General features: G+C 35.8%; 1 long non-coding RNA gene across 5 annotated transcripts in view; it reads right to left on the bottom strand.

Annotated features, from left to right (window-relative positions):
* Window positions 1-22,006, bottom strand: part of LOC143233195 (uncharacterized) — a 99,122-nt gene that overhangs the window by 41,949 nt on the left and 35,167 nt on the right. For 3 of the 5 annotated variants that reach the window (XR_013018021.1, XR_013018019.1, XR_013018020.1), the window contains exon 2: window positions 17,856-18,223. The exons of the other annotated variants lie outside the window; for them this stretch is intronic. This is a non-coding gene — a long non-coding RNA (uncharacterized LOC143233195). The remainder of the gene's footprint in view (window positions 1-17,855; window positions 18,224-22,006) is intronic. 5 annotated transcript variants of the gene reach the window in all.

The raw sequence follows: 22,006 nt of genomic DNA, 5'->3' as shown, positions 1-22,006 counted from the left end.
CAGACCACTAAGGTCCTATATTAATACCATAACATGAAGTAGTACTATGACACAGACCACTAAGGTCCTATATTAATACCATAACATGAAGTAGTACTATGACACAGACCACTGAGGTCCTATATTAATACCATAACATGAAGTAGTACTATGACACAGACCACTGAGGTCCTATATTAATAATACCATAACATGAAGTAGTACTATGACACAGACCACTGAGGTCCTATATTAATACATAACATGAAGTAGTACTATGACACAGACCACTGAGGTCCTATATTAATACCATAACATGAAGTAGTACTATGACACAGACCACTAAGGTCCTATATTAATACCATAACATGAAGTAGTACTATGACACAGACCACTGAGGTCCTATATTAATACCATAACATGAAGTAGTACTATGACACAGACCACTGAGGTCCTATATTAATACCATAACATGAAGTAGTACTATGACACAGATCACTGAGGTCCTATATTAATACCATAGCATGAAGTTGTGCTATGACAGACCACTAAGGTCCTATATTAATAACATAACATGAAATAGTACTATGACACAGACCACTAAGGTCCTATATTAATAACATAACATGAAGTAGTACTATGACACAGATCACTGAGGTCCTATATTAATACCATAACATGAAGTAGTACTATGACACAGACCACTAAGGTCCTATATTAATACCATAACATGAAGTAGTACTATGACACAGATCACTGAGGTCCTATATTAATACCATAGCATGAAGTTGTGCTATGACAGACCACTAAGGTCCTATATTAATACCATAACATGAAATAGTACTATGACACGGACCACTAAGGTCCTATATTAATACCATAACATGAAGTAGTACTATGACACAGACCACTAAGGTCCTATATTAATACCATAACATGAAGTAGTACTATGACACAGACCACTGAGGTCCTATATTAACACCATAACATGAAGTAGTATTATGACACAGACCACTAAGGTCCTATATTAATACCATAACATGAAGTAGTATGACACAGACCACTAAGGTCCTATATTAATACCATAACATGAAGTAGTACTATGACACAGACCACTGAGGTCCTATATTAATACCATAACATGAAGTAGTACTATGACACAGATCACTGAGGTCCTATATTAATACCACAACATGAAGTAGTACTAGGACACAGACCACTGAGGTCCTATATTAATAACATAACATGAAGTAGTACTATGACACAGACCACTAAGGTCCTATATTAATACCATAACATGAAGTAGTACTATGACACAGACCACTGAGGTCCTATATTAATACCATAACATGAAGTAGTACTATGACACAGACCACTGAGGTCCTATATTAATACCATAACATGAAGTAGTACTATGACACAGATCACTGAGGTCCTATATTAATACCATAACATGAAGTAGTACTATGACACAGATCACTGAGGTCCTATATTAATACCATAACATGAAGTAGTACTATGACACAGACCACTAAGGTCCTATATTAATACCATAACATGAAGTAGTACTATGACACAGATCACTGAGGTCCTATATTAATACCATAGCATGAAGTTGTGCTATGACAGACCACTAAGGTCCTATATTAATACCATAACATGAAATAGTACTATGACACGGACCACTAAGGTCCTATATTAATACCATAACATGAAGTAGTACTATGACACAGACCACTGAGGTCCTATATTAATACCATAGCATGAAGTTGTACTATGACACAGACCACTGAGGTCCTATATTAATACCATAACATGAAGTAGTACTATGACACAGACCACTAAGGTCCTATATTAATACCATAGCATGAAGTAGTACTATGACACAGGTCACTAAGGTCCTATATTAACACCATAACATGAAGTAGTATGACACAGACCACTGAGGTCCTATATTAATACCATAAATGAATTCTCACGACACAGACCACTAAGGTCCTATATCAACACCATAACATGAAGTAGTATGACAGAGATCACTGAGGTCCTATATTAACACCATAACATGAAGTAGAACTATGACAGAGGTCACTAAGGTCCTATATTAAAACCATAACATGAAGTAGTACTATGACATAGACCACTAAGGTCCTATATTAATACCATAACATGAAGTAGAATGACACAGACCACTAAGGTCCTATATTAATACCATAACATGAAGTAGTACTATGACACAGACCACTGAGGTCCTATATTAACACCATAACATGAAGTAGTATTATGACACAGACCACTAAGGTCCTATATTAATACCATAACATGAAGTAGTATGACACAGACCACTAAGGTCCTATATTAATACCATAACATGAAGTAGTACTATGACACAGACCACTAAGGTCCTATATTAATACCATAACATGAAGTAGTACTATGACACAGATCACTGAGGTCCTATATTAACACCATAACATGAAGTAGAATGACACAGACCACTGAGGTCCTATATTAACACCATAACATGAAGTAGAATGACACAGACCACTGAGGTCCTATATTAACACCATAACATGAAGTAGAATGACACAGACCACTAAGGTCCTATATTAATACCATAACATGAAGTAGTACTATGACACAGACCACTGAGGTCCTATATTAACACCATAACATGAAGTAGTATTATGACACAGACCACTAAGGTCCTATATTAATACCATAACATGAAGTAGTATGACACAGACCACTAAGGTCCTATATTAATACCATAACATGAAGTAGTACTATGACACAGACCACTAAGGTCCTATATTAATACCATAACATGAAGTAGTACTATGACACAGATCACTGAGGTCCTATATTAATACCACAACATGAAGTAGTACTATGACACAGACCACTGAGGTCCTATATTAATAACATAACATGAAGTAGTACTATGACACAGACCACTAAGGTCCTATATTAATACCATAACATGAAGTAGTACTATGACACAGACCACTAAGGTCCTATATTAATACCATAACATGAAGTAGTACTATGACACAGACCACTAAGGTCCTATATTAATAACATAACATGAAATAGTACTATGACACAGACCACTAAGGTCCTATATTAATAACATAACATGAAGTAGTACTATGACACAGATCACTGAGGTCCTATATTAATACCATAACATGAAGTAGTACTATGACACAGACCACTAAGGTCCTATATTAATACCATAACATGAAGTAGTACTATGACACAGACCACTGAGGTCCTATATTAATACCATAACATGAAGTAGTACTATGACACAGATCACTGAGGTCCTATATTAATACCATAGCATGAAGTTGTGCTATGACAGACCACTAAGGTCCTATATTAATACCATAACATGAAGTAGTACTATGACACAGACCACTAAGGTCCTATATTAATACCATAACATGAAGTAGTACTATGACACAGACCACTAAGGTCCTATATTAATAACATAACATGAAATAGTACTATGACACAGACCACTAAGGTCCTATATTAATAACATAACATGAAGTAGTACTATGACACAGATCACTGAGGTCCTATATTAATACCATAACATGAAGTAGTACTATGACACAGACCACTAAGGTCCTATATTAATACCATAACATGAAGTAGTACTATGACACAGATCACTGAGGTCCTATATTAATACCATAACATGAAGTTGTGCTATGACAGACCACTAAGGTCCTATATTAATACCATAACATGAAATAGTACTATGACACAGACCACTAAGGTCCTATATTAATACCATAACATGAAGTAGTACTATGACACAGACCACTAAGGTCCTATATTAATACCATAGCATGAAGTTGTACTATGACACAGACCACTGAGGTCCTATATTAATACCATAACATGAAGTAGTACTATGACACAGACCACTAAGGTCCTATATTAATACCATAGCATGAAGTAGTATTATGCCACAGGTAACTAACGTCCTATATTAACACCATAGCATGAAGTAGTACTATGACACAGACCACTAAGGTCCTATATTAATACCATAGCATGAAGTAGTACTATGCCACAGGTAACTAACGTCCTATATTAACACCATAACATGAAATAGTACTATGACACAGACCACTAAAGTCCTATATTAATATCATAGCATGAAGTAGTACTATGACACAGGTCACTAAGGTCCTAAATTAACACCATAACATGAAGTAGTATTACACAGACCACTGAGGTCCTATATTAATACCATAAATGAATTCTCACGACACAGACCACTAAGGTCCTATATCAACACCATAACATGAAGTAGTATGACAGAGATCACTGAGGTCCTATATTAACACCATAACATGAAGTAGAACTATGACAGAGGTCACTAAGGTCCTATATTAACACCATAAATGAATTCTCCCGACACAGACCACTAAAGTCCTATATTAACACCATAAATGAATTTTCACGACACAGACCACTAAAGTCCTATATTGATACCATAACATGAAGTAGTACTATGACACAGGTCACTGAGGTCCTATATTAACACCATAACATGAAGTAGTGCTATGACACAGACCACTAAAGTCCTATATTAATACCATAGCATGAAGTAGTTCTATGACACAGGTCACTAAGGTCCTATATTAATACCATAACATGAAGTAGTACTATGACACAGACCACTAAGGTCCTATATTAATACCATAACATGAAGTAGTACTATGACACAGGTCACTGAGGTCCTATATTAATACCATAACATGAAGTAGTACTATGACACAGACCACTGAGGTCCTATATTAATACCATAACATGAAGTAGTACTATGACACAGACCACTAATGTCCTATATTAATACCATAACATGAAATAGTACTATGACACAGACCACTAAGGTCCTATATTAATACCATAACATGAAGTAGTACTATGACACAGACCACTAACGTCCTATATTAATACCATAACATGAAGTAGTACTATGACACAGACCACTAACGTCCTATATTAACACCATACCATGAAGTAGTACTATGACACAGGTCACTACGGTCCTATATTAACACCATAACATGAAGTAGTATGACACAGACCACTGAGGTCCTATATTAATACCATAAATGAATTCTCACGACACAGACCACTAAGGTCCTATATCAACACCATAACATGAAGTAGTATGACAGAGATCACTGAGGTCCTATATTAACACCATAACATGAAGTAGAACTATGACAGAGGTCACTAAGGTCCTATATTAACACCATAAATGAATTTTCACGACACAGACCACTAAGGTCCTATATTGATACCATAACATGAAGTAGTACTATGACACAGGTCAATAAGGTCCTATATTAATACCATAACATGAAGTAGTACTATGACACAGACCACTGAGATCCCATATTAACACCATAACATGAAGTAGTACTATGACACAGACCACTAAGGTCCTATATTAATACCATAACATGAAGTAGTACTATGACACAGACCACTAAGGTCCTATATTAACACCATAAATGAATTCTCACGACACAGGTCACTAAGGTCCTATATTAACACCATAACATGAAGTAGTATGACAGAGATCACTGAGGTTCTATATTAACACCATAACATGAAGTAGTACTATGACACAGACCACTAAGGTCCTATATTAACACCATAACATGAAGTAGTACTATGACACAGACCACTAAGGTCCTATATTACCACCATAACATGAATTATCACAACACAGACCACTAAGATCCTATATTAACACCATAACATGAATTATCACAACACAGAACACTAAGATCCTATATTAACACCGTAACAGAAACAGTGTAGATTCCAAGACTTCACATTACACTTTTAATGTTCCATATAGTCGTGCTGGTTACTGGAATAATATTGAAACGTAACGTACGTGTTTCTTACAAAACTTGTCTATTACAACAAGGATATTTCTATAGTTGGTACATAGTAAAACTGTCACGTGTTTTCTAGTGCTAGAAACACGTGGTTGGGCCACAAACAGCCTGTATTAGAACCTGTAATCTTGTAAACAGTCTGTAATCCTTTTGATTATGTTTTTTATGGGAAACACTATTATTTCTAATCAACCCTTTTACACATATTATATTTGTAAAAATAGATACCGTAAAATTCCCTAGAAATTCTGATTTAATTCAAAACATAAACAGTTATTTCTTTATGTCATTCATTCAGTTGTTTTAATGACGTAACTCCACTCTAACTATTGGTTACTTGTCCAAAGCTCCCCCTGTGAGTACAAATAAAAGTTATAGGCAGTGATTTTTTTTTCCATCACGTCCATACGGTTTCTGTATTAAAACACTGTGTTGTGACTTAGAATAAACATTTTGCTGCGAAACGTAAAATCAGGTGCAAAAGAAACCCCAGCAGCCTGGTGTACTAGTGAGATAAGAACAGCTGTAAATCATTGTAATTCAGCGATTCCACTGATTTATTAACACAACCGACCAGACATCTTTTCCATTACAGTGCTAGTGAGTGACGTCAAGCTTATGAGCTCCGCCTAGTTAAGCCCCCAACAACCAATCACTTAAGAATATGCATGTACACTGGGAACTTTCATGATTTACCTTCGTAAAGAAAATACTTCTGTCTACCAAGCTCGACCTTAAGTATTGCATATTATTAATAACAACAATTATATTGACAATTAACCTCAGAGAGTAATAATTGTAATAAATTGTACGTTTAGAATTTGAAAAACAACCGATTTTCAATGTTTGTTCTACATATAGTCTCTCGGCACAGATAGAATGCACAACAAGAAAGCGTATTTGATATGAAATGATTTCGTTTGGCCACATTACACAGATGAAATGCACAACAAGAAAGCGTATTTGATATGAAAGGGTTTCGTTTGGCCACTTTACGGTACACACTAGCAGTCTCTTGTTTTTAACTGGACCAGTGAGGGTGGAAGACGGTTTAGGAAACCAGTAACACCACCTCACCATCTACAGTTCATTCTAAAAGATTTTGAACCAAGCAGTCCAAACACATGGCGCGCCAGACCAATTTGTCGTAAGACTTTAGTTTGGTTTGGTTTGATTTCAATTTCGAGCGATTTTCAAAAATTAAAGGAGTGTATACCAAAAGCACATGAGCCACAAAAATATTTTACATCTATTGCCAAAAAGTTGTTATGCTCAGTCCAGAGATCGGCTGATATATAACAAACATATTATTGGTCAGACACCATTCATCTGATACATAACAAACATATTATTGGTCAGACACCATTCATCTGATATATAACAAACATATTATTGGTCAGACACCATTCATCTGATATATAACAAACATATTATTGGTGGAACACCACTGATCTGATATATAACAAACATATTATTGGTGGAACACCATTCATCTGATATATAACAAACATTATTGGTGGAACACCATTCATCTGATATATAACAAACATATTATTGGTCAGACACGATTCATCTGATACATAACAAACATATTATTGGTTAGACACCATTCATCTGATACATAACAAACATATTATTGGTCAGACACCATTCATCTGATATATAACAAACATATTATTGGTGGAACACCATTCATCTGATATATAACAAACATATTATTGGTGGAACACCATTCATCTGATATATAACAAACATATTATTGGTGGAACATCATTCATCTGATATATAACAAACATATTATTGGTGGAACACCATTCATCTGATATATAACAAACATATTATTGGTGGAACACCATTCATCTGATATATAACAAACATATTATTGGTGGAACACCATTCATCTGATATATAACAAACATATTATTGGTGGAACACCATTCATCTGATATATAACAAACATATTATTGGTCGAACACTTTTCATATGAGTCATTTTCTACAACAGCTCTTATCACAAGAATGTGTTTGTCAAGATATTGCCAAGAAAGAAAACTTTCATTTGAGACCAGACAATTACTTTCAACAAACTATAATTATACAAGCACAGTGTTTCTCTGTAGCCACAATCTATAGTTATACAAGCACAGTGTTTCTCTGTAGCCACAATCTATAGTTATACAAGCACAGTGTTTCTCTGTAGCCACAATCTATAGTTATACAAGCATAGTGTTTCTCTGTAGTCACAATTCATAGTCTCTACGTCTTACACGTCTCCACTACTAGTCTCTACGTCTTACACGTCTCCACTACTAGTCTCTACGTCTTACACGTCTCCACTACTAGTCTCTACGTCTTACACGTCTCCACTACTAGTCTCTACTTCTTACATCGTCTCCACTACTAGTCTCTACTCTTACACGTCTCCACTACTAGTCTCTACTTCTTACATCGTCACTACTACTCTCTCTACGTCTTACACGTCTCCACTACTAGTCTCTACGTCTTACACGTCTCCACTACTAGTCTCTACTTCTTACACGTCTCCACTACTAGTCTCTACTTCTTACACGTCTCCACTACTAGTCTCTACTTCTTACACGTCTCCACTACTAGTCTGTACTTCTTACACGTCTCCACTACTAGTCTGTACTTCTTACACGTCTCCACTACTAGTCTGTACTTCTTACACGTCTCCACTACTAGTCTGTACTTCTTACATCTCTCCATTACTAGTCTCCACTTTTAGTTCACTGACAGTTGTTGTTTATCTCTATCTGCTATCACTCCTGGCCAGCATGGCCATGTTGTTAAGGCACACAACTCGTAATCCGAGGGTCGCGGGTTCGAATTCCGGTCACATCAAACATGCTTGCCCTTTCAGCAGTGGGAACGTTATAATGTGACGGTCAGTCTCACTATTCGTTGGTAAAAGTGTATCCCAAGAGTTGGCGGTGGGTAGTGATGACTAGCTACCATCCCTCTAGTCTTACGCTACTAAATTACGAACGGCTAGCGCTGATAACCCTCGTGTAGCTTTGCGCAAATTCAAAATAAACCAAACCAAACTAAGAATCCTGCCCCTAGTGGTGGAAAAGTAGTATGTTTAAAAACTTATGTTGTCAGAAACTGGAATTCGATAATCAGGTGGGCAGAGCACACACTGTGTAGCTTTGTGATAAACCACAAGTAAACAGAGAAAATTAAGATCCCAAAATTCATCGGTTACATTTTTTTCTTTTCGAACTTCCTCTATTTTGTTGTTTCATACTGCAACACAGTTGTACGAATTTAAATAATTATCGATTAACTTAGTATTTATATTTTATTAATATCGCTGTAAGCTATTTCTACACTTAAGTTCGTGTTTGATTCACTTCTAGTCTTATATAAGTTTTCTTTATTGCTGATTCAATTAGGGTAAGCTGCTCCGCTCACTCTATAATTATAACAGTTCCCCCTCTATGTGGATTCTGTCAAAGTGGCTCTCGAGCAGTGTAACAACTAGCCCAATGTGTGATGTAACTGACTCGCACATTACCGATAACAGCAAAGATACCCAACTGATAAATCAATACATTTTGTTTGTGAAACTTGTCGTCCTCTGCACTTGTATCTCCACAACAGTTGCTATCCATTCTATAATGTTTCATCATGAATACTCTGCCTAAACAATCTATTAAAGAATACACTTTATTCATTATAGGGTATTAATCTGCCTATAATTATAGATGTTGTACATTGGTAACTGGGCTATTTTTATAGTTCTGATCTATGTAGGTAGTTTGTTATGATTTATTGATTATCAACAAACTTATTCACGAGTTCACTGTTCGTACCATATCAGTAGTAGTAGTTCACTGTTCGTACCATATCAGTAGTAGTAGTTCACTGTTTGTACCATATCAGTAGTAGTAGTTCACTGTTCGTACCATATCAGTAGTAGTAGTAGTTCACTGTTTGTACCATATCAGTAGTAGTAGTAGTTCACTGTTTGTACCATATCAGTAGTAGTAGTAGTTCACTGTTTGTACCATATCAGTAGTAGTAGTAGTTCACTGTTTGTACCATATCAGTAGTAGTAGTAGTTCACTATTTGTACCATATCAGTAGTAGAAGTAGTTCACTGTTTGTTCCATATCAGTAGTAGAAGTAGTAGTAGTAGTTCACTGTTTGAACCATATCAGTAGTAGTAGTAGTTCACTGTTTGAACCATATCAGTAGTACTAGTAGTTCACTGTTTGAACCATATCAGTAGTACTAGTAGTTCACTGTTTGAACCATATCAGTAGTAGTAGTAGTAGTTCACTGTTTGAACCATATCAGTAGTAGTAGTAGTAGTTCACTGTTTGAACCATATCAGTAGTAGTAGTAGTAGTTCACTGTTTGAACCATATCAGTAGTAGTAGTAGTAGTTCACTGTTTGAACCATATCAGTAGTAGTAGTAGTAGTTCACTGTTTGTACCATATCAGTAGTAGTAGTTCATTGTTTGTACCATATCAGTAGTAGTAGTAGTTCACTGTTTGTACCATATCAGTAGTAGTAGGAGTAGTTCACTGTTTGAACCATATCAGTAGTAGTAGTAGTAGGAGTAGTTCACTGTTTGAACCATATCAGTAGTAGTAGTAGTAGTAGTAGTTCACTGTTTGTACCATATCAGTAGTAGAAGTAGTAGGAGTAGTTCACTGTTTGAACCATATCAGTAGTAGAAGTAGTAGTAGTAGTTCACTGTTTGTACCATATCAGTAGTAGTAGTAGTAGTAGTAGTAGTAGTTCACTGTTTGTACCATATCAGTAGTAGAAGTAGTAGGAGTAGTTCACTGTTTGAACCATATCAGTAGTAGAAGTAGTAGTAGTAGTTCACTGTTTGTACCATATCAGTAGTAGTAGTAGTAGTAGTAGTAGTAGTAGTTCACTGTTTGTACCATATCAGTAGTAGTAGTAGTAGTAGTAGTAGTAGTAGTTCACTGTTTGTACCATATCAGTAGTAGTAGTAGTAGTAGTTCACTGTTTGTTCCATATCAGTAGTAGTAGTAGTTCACTGTTTGTTCCATATCAGTAGTAGTAGTAGTTCACTGTTTGTTCCATATCAGTAGTAGTAGTTCACTGTTTGAACCATATCAGTAGTAGTAGTAGTTCACTGTTTGTTCCATATCAGTAGTAGTAGTAGTTCACTGTTTGTTCCATATCAGTAGTAGTAGTTCACTGTTTGTACCATATCAGTAGTAGAAGTAGTAGGAGTAGTTCACTGTTTGAACCATATCAGTAGTAGTAGTAGTAGTAGTAGTAGTAGTAGTTCACTGTTTGTACCATATCAGTAGTAGAAGTAGTAGGAGTAGTTCACTGTTTGAACCATATCAGTAGTAGTAGTAGTTCACTGTTTGTACCATATCAGTAGTAGTAGTAGTAGTAGTTCACTGTTTGTTCCATATCAGTAGTAGTAGTAGTTCACTGTTTGTTCCATATCAGTAGTAGTAGTAGTTCACTGTTTGTTCCATATCAGTAGTAGTAGTTCACTGTTTGAACCATATCAGTAGTAGTAGTAGTTCACTGTTTGAACCATATCAGTAGTAGAAGTAGTAGTAGTTCACTGTTTGTACCATATCAGTAGTAGTAGTAGTTCACTGTTTGTACCATATCAGTAGTAGTAGTAGTAGTTCACTGTTTGTACCATATCAGTAGTAGTAGTAGTTCACTGTTTGTACCATATCAGTAGTAGTAGTAGTTCACTGTTTGTTCCATATCAGTAGTAGAAGTAGTAGTAGTAGTTCACTGTTTGTTCCATATCAGTAGTAGAAGTAGTAGTAGTAGTTCACTGTTTGTTCCATATCAGTAGTAGAAGTAGTAGAAGTAGTTCACTGTTTGTACCATATCAGTAGTAGAAGTAGTTCACTGTTTGTTCCATATCAGTAGTAGAAGTAGTTCACTGTTTGTACCATATCAGTAGTAGAAGTAGAAGTAGTAGTATTTCACTGTTTGTACCATATCAGTAGTAGAAGTAGTAGTAGTAGTATTTCACTGTTTGTACCATATCAGTAGTAGAAGTAGTAGTAGTAGTATTTCACTGTTTGTACCATATCAGTAGTAGAAGTAGAAGTAGTAGTAGTAGTTCACTGTTTGTTTCATATCAGTAGTAGAAGTAGTAGTAGTAGTTCACTGTTTGTACCATATCAGTAGTAGAAGTAGTTCACTGTTTGTACCATATCAGTAGTAGAAGTAGTTCACTGTTTGTACCATATCAGTAGTAGAAGTAGTTCACTGTTTGTACCATATCAGTAGTAGAAGTAGAAGTAGTAGTATTTCACTGTTTGTACCATATCAGTAGTAGAAGTAGTAGTAGTAGTATTTCACTGTTTGTACCATATCAGTAGTAGAAGTAGTAGTAGTAGTATTTCACTGTTTGTACCATATCAGTAGTAGAAGTAGAAGTAGTAGTAGTAGTTCACTGTTTGTTTCATATCAGTAGTAGAAGTAGTAGTAGTAGTTCACTGTTTGTACCATATCAGTAGTAGAAGTAGTAGTAGTAGTTCACTGTTTGTACCATATCAGTAGTAGAAGTAGTAGTAGTAGTAGTTCACTGTTTGTTCCATATCAGTAGTAGAAGTTCACTGTTTGTTTCATATCAGTAGTAGAAGTAGTAGTAGTTCACTGTTTGTACCATATCAGTAGTAGAAGTAGTAGTAGTAGTTCACTATTTGTACCATATCAGTAGTAGAAGTAGTAGTTCACTGTTTGTACCATATCAGTAGTAGAAGTAGTAGTAGTAGTTCACTGTTTGTTTCATATCAGTAGTAGAAGTAGTAGTAGTAGTAGTTCACTGTTTGTACCATATCAGTAGTAGAAGTAGTAGTTCACTGTTTGTACCATATCAGTAGTAGAAGTAGTAGTTCACTGTTTGTACCATATCAGTAGTAGAAGTAGTAGTTCACTGTTTGTACCATATCAGTAGTAGAAGTAGTACTTCACTGTTTGTACCATATCAGTAGTAGAAGTAGTAGTTCACTGTTTGTACCATATCAGTAGTAGAAGTAGTAGTAGTAGTAGCAGCAGCAGCAGCAGTAGTTTACTGTTTGTACCATATCAGTAGTAGTAGTAATAGTAGTAGTAGTTCACTGTTTGTACCATATCAGTAGTAGTAGTAATAGTAGTAGTAGTTCACTGTTTGTACCATATCAGTAGTAGTAGTAATGGTAGTAGTAGTTCACTGTTTGTTCCATATCAGTAGTAGTAATAGTAGTAGTAGTAGTTCACTGTATGAACCATATCAGTAGTAGTAGTAGTAGTAGAAGTAGTAGTAGTAGTAGTTCACTGTTTGTACTATATGAGTAGTAGAAGTAGTAGTAGTTCACTGTTTGTACCATATCAGTAGTAGAAGTAGTAGTAGTAGTTCACCGTTTGTACCATATCAGCAGTAGAAGTAGTAGTAGTAGTAGTAGCAGCAGTTCACTGTCTGCGTACCATATCAGTAGCAGCCAGTAGTAGTAGTAGCAGTAGCAGCAGCAGTAGTCCACCGTCTGTACCACATCAGTAGTAGTAGTAGTAGTAGTAGTTCACTGTCTGTACCACATCAGCAGTAGAAGTAGTAGTAGTAGTCCACTGTCTTGTACCATATCAGCAGCAGTAGCCAGTAGTAGTAGCAGCAGCAGCAGCAGTAGTCCACTGTTTGTACCATACGAGGTAGCAGTAGCAGTAGTAGTAGTAGTCCAACTGTTTGTACCATATGAGCAGCAGCAGCCAGTAGCAGCAGTAGCAGCAGCAGTAGTAGTCCACTGTTTGCACCATATGAGCAGCAGAGCAGTAGTAGTAGCAGTAGTAGCAGCAGTCCAATCGTCTGTAACCATATGAGCAGCAGAAGCAGCAGTAGTAGTAGCAGTAGCAGCAGTAGTCCCAACTGTCTGCAACCATACGAGAGCAGCAGTAGCAGCAGCAGCAGCCAGCAGTAGTAGTAGTCCAATCTGTCTGTAACCATACGAGCAGCAGAAGCAGTAGCAGCAGCAGTAGCAGCAGCAGCAGTAGTCCAATCTGTCTGTACCATATGAGAGCAGAAGCAGTAGCAGCAGCAGTAGTCCAATGTCTGTAACCATACGAGCAGCAGAAGCAGTAGCAGTAGTAGTCCAACTCGTTTGTACCATACGAGCAGCAGTAGTAGTAGTAGTAGTAGTAGCAGCAGTAGTAGCAGTCCACTGTCTGTACCATATGAGTAGCAGAGCAGTAGTAGTAGTAGTAGTAGTCCACTGTTCTGTACCATACGAGTAGCAGAAGTAGTAGCAGTAGTAGTAGTCCACTGTCTTGTACCATACGAGCAGCAGAAGTAGCAGCAGCAGCAGTAGCAGTAGTAGTAGCAGTAGTCCAATCTGTCTGCACCATATGAGTAGCAGTAGTAGCAGCAGCAGCAGCAGTAGTAGTAGTAGTAGTTCACTGTTTGTAACCATATGAGCAGCAGAAGCAGTAGTAGCAGAGCCAGTAGCAGCAGCAGTAGAAGTAGTAGTAGCAGTAGTTCACTGTCTGTACCATATGAGTAGTAGAAGTAGTAGTAGTAGTAGCAGCAGCAGTAGTAGTCCAATGTTTGGCACCATATGAGCAGCAGAAGCCAGTAGTAGTAGTAGTTCACTGTTTGTACTATATGAGTAGTAGAAGTAGTAGTAGTAGTAGTAGTAGCAGTAGTAGTTCACTGTTTGTACTATATGAGTAGTAGAAGTAGTAGTAGTAGTAGTTCACTGTTTGTACTATATGAGTAGTAGAAGTAGTAGTAGTAGTAGTTCACTGTTTGTACTATATGAGTAGTAGAAGTAGTAGTAGTAGTAGTTCACTGTTTGTACTATATGAGTAGTAGAAGTAGTAGTAGTAGTAGTAGTTCACTGTTTGTACTATATGAGTAGTAGAAGTAGTAGTAGTAGTAGTAGTTCACTGTTTGTACTATATCAGTAGTAGAAGTAGTAGTAGTAGTAGTAGTTCACTGTATGAACCATATCAGTAGTAGAAGTAGTACTAGTTCACTGTACCATATCAGTAGTAGTAATAGCAGTAGAAGTTCACTGTTTGTACCATATCAGTGGTAGTAGTAGTTCACTGTTTGTACCATATCAGTAGTAGTAGTAGTTCACTGTTTGTACCATATCAGTAGTAGTAGTAGTTCACTGTTTGTACCATATCAGTAGTAGTAGTAGTAGTTCACTGTTTGTACCATATCAATAGAAGATATCCTGTTACTGTTTTTCTTTGTTTTATAATACTAGTAATTAAAATACCAATCCAATAATATGTGACACATTGATTAAATTACCTACATCATAATGTGACACACATTAAATTACCTATATCATAATGTGACACACATTAAATTACCTTTATCATAATGTGAAACACATTAAATGGCCTATATCATAATGCGACACACATTAAATGGCCCATATCATAATGCGACACACATTAAATGGCCCATATCATAATGCGACACACATTAAATGGCCCATATCATAATGCGACACACATTAAATGGCCCATATCATAATGTGACACATTAAATGGCCTATATCATAAAGCGACACACATTAAATGGCCTATATCACAATGCGACATACATTAGATACTTAAGAGCAGTTCTTTCCTCTTGGTTACGGTCAGATATTTATGAGCAGTTCTTTCCTATTGGTTAAGGTTAGATATTTAAGAGCAGTTCTTTCCTATTGGTTAAGGTTAGATATTTAAGAGCAGTTCTTTCCTCTTGGTTAAGGTTAGATATTTATGGCCAGTTCTTTCCTCTTGGTTAAGATTAGATATTTAAGAGCAGTTCTTACCTCTTGGTTAAGGTTAGATATTTAAGAGCAGTTCTTTCCTCTTTGTTAAGGTTAGATATTTAAGAGCAGTTCTTTCCTCTTTGTTAAGGTTAGATATTTAAGAGCAGTTCTTTCCTCTTGGTTAAGATTAGATATTTATGACCAGTTCTTTCCTCTTAGTTAAGGTTAGATATTTAAGAGCAGTTCTTTCCTCGTGGTTAAGGTTAGATATTTAAGAGCAGTTCTTTCCTCTTGGTTAAGGTTAGATATTTAAGAGCAGTTTTTTCCTCTTGGTTGAAGTTTTATATTTAGGATCAGTTCTCCTCATTGGTTGAAGTTATTAAAAGATGATTTCAGTGATTCTTTCAGATAAATTCCGTTTCTCATAACTTTTAGCACAACCATGTTATGGTAAATCTGTATATGTGTCTGATTTGTACAACAATTCTTATTTGAAACGAGAAACAGCGTGTTGATTTACCCAGTTAAATAATTTACTTGTCTGGAGGGAACCCACAGATACTTATGTAAACTAAACAAAACAAACAAACATCTTCTAGTTTGGAGTGTGGGCGTTACGGTTTATTATATCCAAGTTGTCTCTGAAAGTTATATCTACTTAATATTAAAACTAATTAGTTTTTTGTGTGTGTATTGAAGCTCACGGTATCTTATATTTCTCTGAGGCGTTCCTCTCAGTGTCAGAAGCACCGTCTGGAGTTTCATTATGCATCCAATGAGTTCCTGCTCTATACTGATTTCAGCTATTGTATTTTTGAACAAGTATTTTGTTATTATGTAACAATCAGAGTGACGTGATAAAAATGGTCCGTGGTTGGTCATTTTCATGACATAACATCAAAGTTGACTGCTTTAATTTTCATAAAGACCTTTTTATGAGGTTTAGTTACTTTTACTATCCTATCAATACACCTTACGTCTTCAAACAAAATACTATATCTTAAGTTTTTATTGTTTTATTAGCATGGTTTATACCTTACAGCGAAATATCCTCGGGACCTAACTGACCAATTTTAACGTATTATACAGTCTGAAATAAAAACAAAATCTGAGATTCACCTTATGATTTAAAAACATATAAAACAATATGACAGTTCGTGAAATTTTCATTTAAATAAACTTTGTAACGATAAAATAAACATTGTACTAAATAAGAAAAGTGTTGAATATTCTTGAATATTATAATAAAATGAATAATCTACTTTAACAAAAAAATGCTTTTCTCACCAATGAAATATACTTTAATAGAAACTTATCTTACTCAGCAGTGAAATCTACTTTAACAGAAACTTGTCTTACTCACCAATGAAATCTACTTTAACAGAAACTTATCTTACTCAGCAGTGAAATCTACTTTAACAGAAACTTATCCTACTCACCAATGAAATCTACTTTAACAGAAACTTATCCTACTCACCAATGAAATGTACTTTAACAGAAACTTGTCCTACTCACCAATGAAATGTACTTTAACAGAAACTTGTCTTACTCACCAATGAAATCTACTTTAACAGAAACTTGTCTTACTCACCAATGAAATCTACTTTAACAGAAACTTGTCTTACTCACCAATGAAATCTACTTTAACAGAAACTTGTCTTACTCAGCAGTGAAACCTACTTTAACAGAAACTTATCTTACTCAGCAGTGAAACCTACTTTAACAGAAACTTGTCTTACTCACCAATGAAATCTACTTTAACAGAAACTTGTCTTACTCAGCAGTGAAACCTACTTTAACAGAAACTTGTCTTACTCAGCAGTGAAACCTACTTTAACAGAAACTTATCTTACTCAGCAGTGAAACCTACTTTAACAGAAACTTGTCTTACTCAGCAGTGAAACCTACTTTAACAGAAACTTGTCTTACTCAGCAGTGAAACCTACTTTAACAGAAACTTATCTTACTCAGCAGTGAAACCTACTTTAACAGAAACTTATCTTACTCAGCAGTGAAACCTACTTTAACAGAAACTTATCTTACTCAGCAGTGAAACCTACTTTAACAGAAACTTGTCTTACTCACCAATGAAATCTACTTTAACAGAAACTTATCTTACTCAGCAGTGAAACCTACTTTAACAGAAACTTATCTTACTCAGCAGTGAAACCTACTTTAACAGAAACTTATCTTACTCACCAATGAAACGTTTTCCTCCATATCGCACAACCTTTAGGGTTTGAAGCTGAGATAAAACAGGCAACAGGTAAAATGACGCTCACTGGTTATTATTATTTTGGGACTTGCGCAGTGTCTTCTGAAGCTCGTGGTTACAGATCCCTCGTGCTCACGTGGAAACTGTGCTTATTCGATGTTCGCCTGAAACTGATACCTCAGTCCATATCGTTAGCTAGTTATCTTCTGTTCTCGGCCGTTTGTACAGTAACACCAGACTTTAGTTATGCAGTACTGGTCAAACTATACCGACATACCGACTTCTCTGGCCGACTCATGGCTTTAGCTGAGTTATATTCAATTTTCGTTTTTCTGGAATAGAGCCACCAAACCTAGAAATACATATCGTTGGCTAATGAGAGTCGTAATTAACAAACTGAGGGTGTAGCCCCATCAATTTTCAATCTGTTCCAGTAAAAAATGTACGTAACTCGCTCTCAGGAAAACCAGGAGCATGCGTAAATAGAATTTCGATTCCAAAGACCCTAAACTGAACCCTGTACTCTAGTCGTAACAGGTGCGCTTGTGATGGACATGTCCTCACTTCGCTCGATCAAGTAGACCTTGTTCCCCTACTTTCATTTTACTTCCTTCTAGACTAGAAACGAGCTTTTGTTGAAGAACAAAGCACAGTTGCTCTCAAACAATCAGATAAATTAGGTTTTGATATCATAACAACAATTATAATACATTTTAAGACACGTTTTCTGTATACGTGAGAACAGATATGTGAATATTCAATATTTAAAACACTTTAGTTCTGTTAGTCGTTTATAGCTCAAATTCGTGCACAACGCACTTAACAAGCTGAAAATCTTAAATAGTGCACTCCAAGAAGCTGAATACCTTATACAGCGCACTTCAAGAAACTAAAAATCTTAAATAGTGCACTCCAAGAAGCTGAATACCTTATACAGCGCACTTCAAGAAACTAAAAATCTTAAATAGCGCACTTCAAATAACGCATTATTTTCATTCTAAACGTACTGAACGCCCGTAACTCTGCACAAACGCCAACGTTCTGGATAGGATAAATCATTTCCGCGAACTGTGCTAACTAAACACGGTTGGACTGAAAGATACAAATAACAGTACATCTACCATACGTTCGAAATTAAGGAGACAAAAAGTGGATTCACATATGCATAATTACAATGTCAAACAAACTTAAGTTAATTAACAAGTAGATGGTATACATTTTATTTTTGAAAATTATGTGAACGTTCATACTTGTTTATCTGTGCGTTCTTGTCACACACATCTACACATATTTAATAAAGATACACCGCAAACGGAAACAAACCACAGCTCTGAGAACATTCTCGCGGCGCCAATGTAATAAGTCGTAACAGACTAGTTTAAATATAACAACAAAAATACGTTGTACATCGGTTGTCCATGCAACACTCGACTGTGATGCAGGAAAGCCAACTACCAGCTCATACCGTAATCCTGTTTATCATTTCCTGTAACTTCCTTCAACCGACTCGCATTCATATGTAACAGCGTTGTTTATCCCTGTGTGTACAATAAAAATGTACTAATGATTCAATATATTCTATCAAACACGTTTCTGTCTTAGCGTCTTTAAGAAGTTAGTAAAAGTCAAGATGTCATACAGTAACAGAACCACAATCAGTAAACATTAGTTTGTTTACAATATTCCGTCACTGTTACAGTAGAACAGAACCACAATTACTAAACGTTTGTTTACAATACTCCGTCACTGCTATAGTAGAACAGAACCACAATCAGTAAACGTTTGTTTCTTTGTTTGTTTACAATACTCCGTCACTGCTATAGTAGAACAGAACCACAATCAGTAAACGTTTGTTTGTTTGTTTGTTTACAATACTCCGTCACTGCTATAGTAGAACAGAACCACAATCAGTAAACGTTTGTTTGTTAGTTTGTTTACAATACTCCGTCACTGCTACAGTAGAACAGAACCACAATCAGTAAACGTTTGTTTGTTAGTTTGTTTACAATACTCCGTCACTGCTACAGTAGAACAGAACCACAATCAGTAAACGTTTGTTTGTTAGTTTGTTTACAATACTCCGTCACTGCTACAGTAGAACAGAACCACAATCAGTAAACGTTTGTTTGTTAGTTTGTTTACAATACTCCGTCACTGCTATAGTAGAACAGAACCACAATCAGTAAACGTTTGTTTGTTAGTTTGTTTACAATACTCCGTCACTGCTATAGTAGAACAGAACCACAATCAGTAAAGGTTTGTTTGTTAGTTTGTTTACAATACTCCGTCACTGCTATAGTAGAACAGAAGCACAATCAGTAAACGTTTGTTTGTTAGTTTGTTTACAATACTCCGTCACTGCTATAGTAGAACAGAACCACAACCAGTAAACGTTTGTTTGTTAGTTTGTTTACAATACTCCGTCACTGCTATAGTAGAACAGAACCACAATCAGTAAACGTTTGTTTGTTTGTTTGTTTGTTTACAATACTCCGTCACTGTTATAGTAGAACAGAACCACAATCAGTAAACGTTTGTTTGTTAGTTTGTTTACAATACTCCGTCACTGCTATAGTAGAACAGAACCACAATCAGTAAACGTTTGTTTGTTAGTTTGTTTACAATACTCCGTCACTGTTACAGTAGAATAGAACCACAATCGGTAAACGTTTGTTTGTTAGTTTGTTTACAATACTCCGTCACTGTTACAGTAGAACAGAACCACAATCGGTAAACCTTTGTTTGTTAGTTTGTTTACAATAGTCCGTCACTGTTACAGTAGAACAGAACCACAATCACTAAACCTTTGTTTGTTAGTTTGTTTACAATACTCCGTCACTGTTACAGTAGAATAGAACCACAATCGGTAAACGTTTGTTTGTTAGTTTGTTTACAATACTCCGTCACTGTTACAGTAGAACAGAACCACAATCGGTAAACCTTTGTTTGTTAGTTTGTTTACAATAGTCCGTCACTGTTACAGTAGAACAGAACCACAATCACTAAACCTTTGTTTGTTAGTTTGTTTACAATACTCCGTCACTGCTATAGTAGAACAGAACCACAATCAGTAAACGTTTGTTTGTTAGTTTGTTTACAATACTCCGTCACTGTTACAGTAGAATAGAACCACAACCAGTAAACGTTTGTTTGTTAGTTTGTTTACAATACTCCGTCACTGCTATAGTAGAACAGAACCACAATCGGTAAACGTTTGTTTGTTAGTTTGTTTACAATACTCCGTCACTGCTATAGTAGAACAGAACCACAATCAGTAAACGTTTGTTTGTTAGTTTGTTTACAATACTCCGTCACTGTTACAGTAGAACAGAACCACAATCACTAAACCTTTGTTTGTTAGTTTGTTTACAATACTCCGTCACTGTTACAGTAGAACAGAACCACAATCAGTAAACGTTTGTTTGTTAGTTTGTTTACAATACTCCGTCACTGTTACAGTAGAACAGAACCACAATCAGTAAACGTTTGTTTGTTAGTTTGTTTACAATACTCCGTCACTGTTACAGTAGAACAGAACCACAATCAGTAAACGTTTGTTTGTTAGTTTGTTTACAATACTCCGTCACTGCTATAGTAGAACAGAACCACAATCGTTAAACGTTTGTTTGTTAGTTTGTTTACAATACTCGGTCACTGTTATGGTAGAACAGAACCACAATCAGTAAACGTTTGTTTGTTAGTTTGTTTACAATACTCCGTCACTGCTATAGTAGAACAGAACCACAATCAGTAAACGTTTGTTTGTTAGTTTGTTTACAATAGTCCGTCACTGCTACAGTAGAACAGAACCACAATCAGTAAACGTTTGTTTGTTAGTTTGTTTACAATACTCCGTCACTGTTACAGTAGAACAGAACCACAATCAGTAAACGTTTGTTTGTTAGTTTGTTTACAATACTCCGTCACTGCTATAGTAGAACAGAACCACAATCAGAAAACGTTAGTTTGTTTATATTTTTTAACAGTGATTTATATTCGTAACTTTTGGTTGAACCTGTCCACATATTCATTTTTGATTCATTTAGACAGTGAATCAATTTGTTAAATATATCAGTAGTGATGAAACAAATCAAACTGAAATATTTCTAATTAACAGACCAATAATTTCCAATCC

The sequence above is a fragment of the Tachypleus tridentatus genome, chromosome 12, assembly GCF_004210375.1.
Source record: "Tachypleus tridentatus isolate NWPU-2018 chromosome 12, ASM421037v1, whole genome shotgun sequence".
In the NCBI taxonomy this organism is placed as follows: domain Eukaryota; kingdom Metazoa; phylum Arthropoda; class Merostomata; order Xiphosura; family Limulidae; genus Tachypleus; species Tachypleus tridentatus.
Note: the sequence above shows the minus strand (reverse complement) of the source record. Positions and strands in the feature narration are given on the sequence as shown.